The sequence below is a fragment of the Caretta caretta genome, chromosome 2, assembly GCF_965140235.1.
Source record: "Caretta caretta isolate rCarCar2 chromosome 2, rCarCar1.hap1, whole genome shotgun sequence".
Classification (NCBI taxonomy): Eukaryota; Metazoa; Chordata; order Testudines; family Cheloniidae; genus Caretta; species Caretta caretta.
Genome location: NC_134207.1, coordinates 137,036,078 through 137,044,157, shown reverse-complemented (window position 1 = coordinate 137,044,157; position 8,080 = coordinate 137,036,078). Strand labels below are relative to the sequence as shown.

Here is an 8,080-nt window from a genome sequence, read left to right as displayed (position 1 = left end):
GGCAGCAGTTCCAACCCCATCCCCCTTCCTTGGTCTTCTGATCCCATCTCCTCTCCTGCTTGTAGGGAGCAAAATCTGGGTCTCTTCCCTCACTCTGGCACAATCTGTGCACAGACTGCCTGAGCCCCATGCAGATAATGGGACTGTCATCCCCTTACCTCCTGTGTGTTTATGGAAGAAACTATTATCTCTATTTTACAGACAGGGAATGAAGGTGATGGACCTCTCAAAGGTCACACCTACAAACATGGGGTGGATCTGGGAATGGGATTGGGTTCTACTCTAGTGCCCTCCCCACAGGGCAGCTTCACTTCCCCCCTTCATTCTCCTCTCCCTTCCCTGAACGGTAAATGAGCAGGGGCTTCCTCCCTTCTCTGTCTTCCAGGCTTTGGGATCTGTCCATGCCTCCTACATCAATGCAGCCTGCAGCTGCCCCAGCTTGGGGAGCAATGACCTCATCCTGTCAAACTGAGAGGAGCTGGCTCTCAGTGATGCTTAGCCGGAAAACCACACCCCCCTCACAGAGGTAGGAACTACTCACTCATCTGGGTGATTGCAGCTCTTGGGACAAAGATCCAGTTCCTGGTACGCAGCCTGGCTGAGAGCAGCCCTTATCCCTGGATCCCAGCCCTGGGACTCAGACGTTGTTCTCATTGTACTGTGTTGATTTTATTCCTAGGAAAAGCATCGCCAAAGGAGGCGTAAGGATCCTGGACTCTATTGCTTGCAAGAAGCTTCAGCCACCTTTGCAGGTAGAGGTCACTGTCTTTCATACAATTACACCAGTGCCCTTTCTGGTCTCCAGCTCTGCTCCCCCCAGCAGGACAGAGACAAGCCTTAAGTCCCAGAGTCCTGATTTCCTGCCTTTCCAGGGGCTGAGGGCTTGTATTGTCCCCACCCTGTCATCAGATACTTTTCCTATGGGAATCTCATGAGAGCAGAGAAGGAATCTCCTCTTCCCTTAGAACCAGTCTATTCAGTAAATCCACCCACACTGACCTCATTTTAGCTGCTTTGTTTAGCTGAGATTAGCAGTATCTTCTGAAAACCCTTAGTGTGTGGGGTGAGGTGGATCAGGGGAGACTGGAGCTCCAGCAGGTTCCCCTGAAGAACACCACCCTGTCTTTCTGTGGTCAGGCTGGGATGCGCTGTCTATCATGGAGGTGAAGACCGGATGGGAGCTGCTGGATTGGCCTTGATATGCTGTGTCCTTGTACAGATGAAGGACCGACATCACAGAGATGGCAAGAAGCAAAAGATGTACCACAGATGGCTGGGAATGGGCTGAACAACCTACAGTGATAGGTAAGTAAAACCCTGGCCACATACAGACACCACAGGCATTGGTGTGGATTGAACCAGGGTCCATCAGCACAAGCCCCTCTCACTCAAGCTAAAGGGGTCACTCTAGGAGTGTAGGAGAGATACCGGGTGAGTCTGATGGAATGAATAGAAAGGGGAGCCTGAGCGGAGGTTGCTGGGTCCTTTCCAGTAGCAGCAGGATGCTGCAGGAAGAAGTGTCTGTAAGGTGGGAGTGGGAAGGGAGGAGCAGATGACTGAGGTGGAGAAATTTTTACACAGGGAGATGTTTGCATAGGGAGGTTTGGAGGTAAGAAGGAGAAGTCCAAACTGGACATGGAAAAAGGGCAGCCAGAGCCAGACTTGGGAAAGTGGGGAAGACAGCACCAGGAGAGGAAGATCATCTCAGCAACTGCAGTTTGGATGGCTGGCAGGTGGGAAGTAAATTCACCAGAACATGATTCACCGGAATGGCCAGGGCGAGGTGCCTGACGAGCGGTGAGTGGAGAGTCCCGTTACAGAGCATGCTGCAAAGCCAGCAATCCCGTGCTACTGCAGATGCAGAGTCGTTGTCTTTCTCCCCCTACACTGCCAATGGAGGGAAGCGTCTGACCCTGTGAATTTCTCCCTGGCTACAGATAACCCATCCTTGCTCTCAGTGAAATGCTATGGTGTACTGTACACAGCATGCATGACACTCAACCTCGGAATGCTGTTAGCACTGTTGTGGGGTGATGGCCAAATATCATTGATGAGCATTGCTCTCTTAGGCCCCTTTCAGAGTGTATTGAGCCTGTGATGAGCCAACCTTCCCTCCCCCATCCCCGCAGGGCTTGGCTCACAGAAACTCTCAGGGAATGGGTTCCTCCACCACAAGCCGGGGAGTGGAGCTAAGCTGCTCCAGGGTTGTACTGCAGCCTCAGGGCTATAGTGGCATGTTCCAGTGAGAGAGGGGCTGTACCAATGGGGCAGGCTGCATCTCCGAAGTGGGGGATAATCTCACGGTTTGGAGACTAGTGACGCAGCTAGAAGGACATTCCTCTAACAGTACAAAGGGAGGGTACTAAGCTGTCAAATGGGGTTCTAACTCAGGGTGTTGGGAAGATATTGACTAGAGGTGGTAAAGAAATGTGAAGAGAAGAAACTGAATTGTTTATGCACCATTGCTAGGAGACTGGGTAAGAAGCAGGAGGAACTAAACGTTCTCATTGATAACTACATTTGATAGAGTTGGTATTATTGAAACCTGGGGGCATGACTTGCATGAATGGACTGTTAAAGTCACCTGCTGCAGTGGCCGCCTTGTGTCTGGCATTTCCCAACTTTTGAGTGCTTGACTTTGCAACCGGAATGATTTTTGTGTTGCTTCTCTCTGTGTGGGTGATCAATATGCAGAACTTAGAACTTTAGCAAGATTCTGGATTGTTGGCTGTGCTACAAGCACTGCTTATATCAACTGTCCCTATATGCTGAGTGTTCAACCCTGCTGGGTCTGAGAGCCGAGTCTGCCCTTCCTTCTTCAAATCCGCAATCGTCCAATCAACACTGAAGAAAGCAACCTTTTCTCATATCAATGGATAGCTACAAGTATTTTCTATTTTTAAACAAGGCACTACCCCAACTCGACACACGTGTGGTTACGGTCCTTAATGCACTACTGGAAGGTGCTCAGACACTGTGGTGATTAGCATGGTATAAAAACCTACACAGGCTAGCGGCCATCAAGGAAGAAAGCCAAAGTTTCTCTTCTTCCTGGCCCCTTGTTCTTTTTAGGAGGCCATTTCCAGCCCTACCTGGCTGAAGTTTTGTTCCCCTGGGGTATCAAACTCATCTGTAGGAGCCTCTAACTCTCTGCCACCACTTCCTCAGGTGCCTTTCTTTAAGCCCAGTTGGGCAGCAGGTTCAGTCACAGTGGCACTGGGCACAGCTTCTTTTTAAAGGGGCCAGTCACCCCCGTGCTTGTCATTATAAGAGCTTAGTCCTGCATATAGCTAAATGTAGGGTAGTGGCCAGATATAGGGCATGTTGCTCCTTGAAGTAAATGAAGCAAATGTGCAGCCTTTTCAATACCCTTAATAGTCTCTCATGCTCAATAAGAAGATCCCTTCCCTCCATTGAAGAACAATGTCTGATTTATTGGGGAGGGATGACCTGGCCCACGTCTTTGCAGAGCTCATCTCTTCCTCCTCTCCCCCTGCCCGTGGCTGGAAGTACCTTGCTCCTTCCTACCCACACAGTGTCGAAAGGCAGCTAACACCTCCAGGGTGCTGGTGGCCACCGATATAACCCAGCTGCCTCCTGACCCCTGGCTACAGCGCAAGCAGGAAGGGGTTAAGCCCAACGGATGCATTGTGCCCAGGGAACCTGACTGCAGGGGCTTGAGTGAACCTGGCCAGTGAGGTGGCTCAGCAGGGGAGGGTGCCTAGGGGACGGACCAAACCCTGTGCTCCGCGGTGGGGGTGGGTGCAGAGGGTGCTAGGCCTCTGTCCGGGGAACTGCTGTGGAGTCTGCAGGGTCGGGATGCAAACAGGCTGGAAATCGCTTCCCCCCACACCCCCTGCCGCCGCTCCAGAGCATAGCTGAGGGGCAGAAAGGCTTCCCTGTGCCACGGCTGCCTGGGGCTTTGGCACATGCAGGGCTTGGCTCCTCCTGGCCAACACCCCAAGCCGAGGGTCTTGAGCTTTCCTGCGGGGCCAGCCCAGCCAGAGGCAGTGGGGGAAAGAAGTAGCCTGCTGGCCCGGCTGTTGGTGAGCTGAGCACTCCGACCAGGGGCTGGTTCTCCGCACAGTGCTGGGAGCGGGACACTCCCCGCTGGTGCAGATATGGAGGAGCAGCGGGGCTGGGCTCAAGGTGAAGGGGCAAAGCAGGGAGAGGACAGCGAGAGGGGGAACACCCTGCCACCAGCTTTGCACACCCACCCCCATTGTCACACAATGCTGGTGGGCAGGCAGCTGGCAAGCAGGGATCCAGCCAGCAGCGAGACCCACCAGTTCCGACTGGGGGGAGACAGAAAATACGTGACAATTTGCCCGTTTTTAACAAAAAGTTGGGACACCAGCAGGAGGGCTTAAATACCCTGTCGTGCTCTTCCCCACTCCCCGCTCCCCTGCCCTCCCAACAGGACTTTCTCCTCATAGAACAATCAACTCCCCGTCCCCTGGGAAAAGATTTAAAGGGGCCATGCTCTCTAAACCCCAAAGGGGTTACAGTGGGTGTTTAGGCGCTTGTGGAGAGAAGTGACCCGCCCTGCCCTTCCTGACACCGGCACCAGCCTTTAGAATTCCAACTCTAAAGAATCATTCCTAAAGTACCTGCTCCGTGGTTTGTCTTCAGGCTATTTGGCTTCCTGGTGGGGTCACTCCAGGTATTAACAGCATTTTATAATTAATTTATTGTTTCTGGATTAATTGCTGTTTTTTGGACTCTGGACATGATTCTGCTCTCGCATCTTATTTACCTTGGGCAGGCAGCAAAAAATCTGATGGCACAAGCTGGTACAAAGAAAACAGAGCTAACATAAAAGACCAACTTCAACCCAGGTGTAAGCAGTAGCCAATCCACTAGCAGGTAACAGGGGTCACCCCTGCTTGTGGCCAGGCTGAACTGGCAGAGTGTGGTAGGGTTTCCACCGACTGGCTGTATGACATACCAAAGGCCGAGTCATGGCAGGTGTTCAGCGCCCCGACTTCCATTGCACCCCATGGGGATTGGCTTGCTCAGCCCTTTGAGCCAAGCACCTGGAGGGGTCAGACCCTGGAGCTAGTTGTCAAAAATTGTTTTTGAAGTCGGGGAGGAGCTGTGGAGCGCTGCAAAGAAGATTTCTGGCGTGTGAATTCAAATCAGGACGATTTCTGACATCCTGACCTTTGCTGGCCCTGACTGACATCCCATCGCTCCAGCCCAGCTGTGAGTGCCTCACATTATAGGGGGCGCTGCCAGCACTGCCTGTTATTAAGGTTGCCCAGTGCTTCCCACGATACGCCTTTGTTTTCAGTTGCTTATAACATTGTGAAACTGTAACTGGCTGGGCTGAAATTTCCCATGCTGGGTGTCTGACTTGAGGCTGAATATTTCCTGAAACATTCAGTCAAAGTCATTCAGCTTTCGTGAGAATGAGGCTAGGCCAGATGTTATGGGTCTGTTATAGGCGGGGACGAGATGAGCGCAGTGATCCCTTCTGGCCTTAGTCTATGTAGACAGTGCTTACCAATGCTAAACACTTCTGATGACATTTTCTTTGAAAAGCTCTAGTGCTGCCCCCAGGCTTTGGAGCAGGGACTTGAAATTTCCCAAGGAGGTGGCCTTTGTGCCAGGGGTGCGGCTTTTGCTGTCTCCGACAATCTACCTAAATTGACCAAATGAGAAGTCTTTGAAAAGTCAGAGTTCACACAGACCCAATAGAGGCTTCTTTGAGGTTAGCAGCTCCATTCCCCCTGGCAATTGTGTCTGCACTGGCATGCTCCAGCCTGGGGCTGAGCAGGACTTTCCCTACAATTGCAGCTCTCAGCTGCTTCGGTCTGTGCTGGGTCCAGATACCTGAACTGAGAGCAGAGAGCCTGTCTCTCCTGTGCTCTCAATTACTCACCTCCCCCATCCCATGGGCCCGGACAAGGAAGTACCACATTCAAATGCAGAGACTATAGGGGACAGGGGTGAGTAGGTAGGGTGAAAAAGCCTAAGGGATGCTGGAAGCTGGCAGGAGGTGAAAGAAACTGGCATTTGGAGTTGAGGGGAGGGTGGAGAGTAGACCTGAGTGAGCAAGGAGACTTGCAGCCAGAGAGCAGAGAGGAGTGAGAACCAGTGGGGTGGGTGGAAGAACATAAGAACGACCATAGTGGGTCAGACCAAAGGTTGATCTAGCCCAGTAGCCTATCTTTGGACAATGGCCAGTGCCAAGTGCTTCAGAGGGAATGAACAGAGCAGGTAATCATCAAGTGATCCATCCTCTGCTGCCCATTTCCAGCTTCTGGCAAACAGAGACTAGGGACACCATCCCTGCCAATCCTGGCTAATAGCCATTGGTAGACCTATCTTCCATGAATTTATCTAGTCCTTTTTTGAACCCTGTTATAGTCTTGACCTTCATAACATCCTCTGGCAAAGAGTTCCACAGGTTGACTGTGCATAGTGTGAAGAACTACTTCCTTTTGTTTGTTTTAAACCTGCTGCCTTTTAATTTCAGGCGGTGACCCCTAGTTCTCGTGTTATGAGAGAGAGTAAATTACACTTCCTTATTTACTTACTCAACACCAGTCATGATTTTATAGACCTCTATCATAGCCCCCCTTAGTTGTCTATTTTCACAGCTGAAAAGTCCCAGTCTTATTAATTGCTCCTCATATGGAAGCTCTTGCATACCCTTAATTATTTTTATTGCCCTTTTCTGTGCCTTTTCCAATTCCAATATATATTTTTTGAGATGGGGTAACCACATCTGCACACAGTATTCAAGATGTGAGTGTAACATAGATTTATATAGAGGCAATATGTTATTTTCTGTCTTATTATCTAGCCACTTCTTAATGGTTCCCAACATTCTGTTCTCTTTTTTGACTGCCGCTGAACATTGAGTGGATGTTTTCAGAGAACTATCTACAATGACATCAAGATCTCTCTCTTGAGTGGTAACAGCTAATTCAGACCCCATTATTTTATATGTACAGTTGGGATTATGTTTTCTAAAGTGCATTACTTTGCATTTATCAACACTGAATTTCATCTGCCATTTTTGTAGCCCAGTCACCCAGTTTTGTGAGATCGTTTTGTTGCTCTTCACAGTCTGCTTTGGACTTAACTTTCTTGAGTAGTTTTGTATTATCTGCGAATTTTGCCACCTCACTGTTTACCCTTTTTTTCCAGATCATTTACGAATATGTTGAATAGGACTGGTCCCAGAACAGACCCCTGGGGGACACCACTATTTACCTCTCTCCATTCTGAAAACTGACCATTTATTCCTATCCTTTGTTTCCTATCTTTTTACCAATTACCGATCCATGAAAGGACCTTCCCTCTTATCCCATAACAGCTAACTTTGCTTAAGAGCCTTTGGTGAGGGTCCTTGTCAAAGACTTTCTGAAAATCTAAGTACGCTATATCCACTGAATCACCCTTGTCCACATGCTTGTTGACCCTCTCAGAGAATACTAGTACATTGGTGAGGCATGATTTCCCTTTACAAAAAACATGTTGACTCTTCCCCAACAAATCATGTTCATCTATGTATCTGATAATTCTGTTCTTTACTATAGTTTCAACCAGTTTGCCTGGTACTGAAGTTTGGTTTCCCAACCTGTAATTGCCAGGATCACCTCTGGAGCTTTTTTAAAAATTGGCATCACATTAGCTATCCTCCAGTCATCTGGTACAGAAGCTGATTTAATCTCCCACAGTTAGCAGTTCTGAAATTTCACATTTGAGTTCCTTCAGAACTCTTGGGTGAATAACATCTGGTCCTGGTGACTTATTACAGTATAATTTATCAATTTGTTCCAAAACCTCCTCTAATGACATCTCAATCTGGGAGAGTTCCTCAGATATGTCACCTAAAAAGAATGGCTCAGGTTTGGGAATCTCCCGCACATCCTTAGCCATGAAGACCGATACAAAGAATTAATTTCATTTCTCTGCAATGGCCTTATGGTCCTTGAGTGCTCCTTTTGCATCTCGATTGTCCATGGCCCCATTAGTGGTTTAGCAGACTTCCTGCTTCTGATGTACTTTAAAAAAAAATTGCTGTTACTTTTTGAGTCTTTGGCTAGCTGTTCTTCAAATTCTTTCT

General features: G+C 49.1%; 1 long non-coding RNA gene across 1 annotated transcript in view; it reads left to right on the top strand.

Moving 5' to 3' along the window:
- The first annotated feature begins 1,044 nt into the window (after nucleotides 1–1,044).
- Nucleotides 1,045–8,080, top strand: part of LOC142070829 (uncharacterized) — a 33,657-nt gene continuing 26,621 nt past the window's right edge. Inside the window, exon 1 of the long non-coding RNA XR_012666751.1 lies at nucleotides 1,045–1,305. This is a non-coding gene — a long non-coding RNA (uncharacterized LOC142070829). The remainder of the gene's footprint in view (nucleotides 1,306–8,080) is intronic.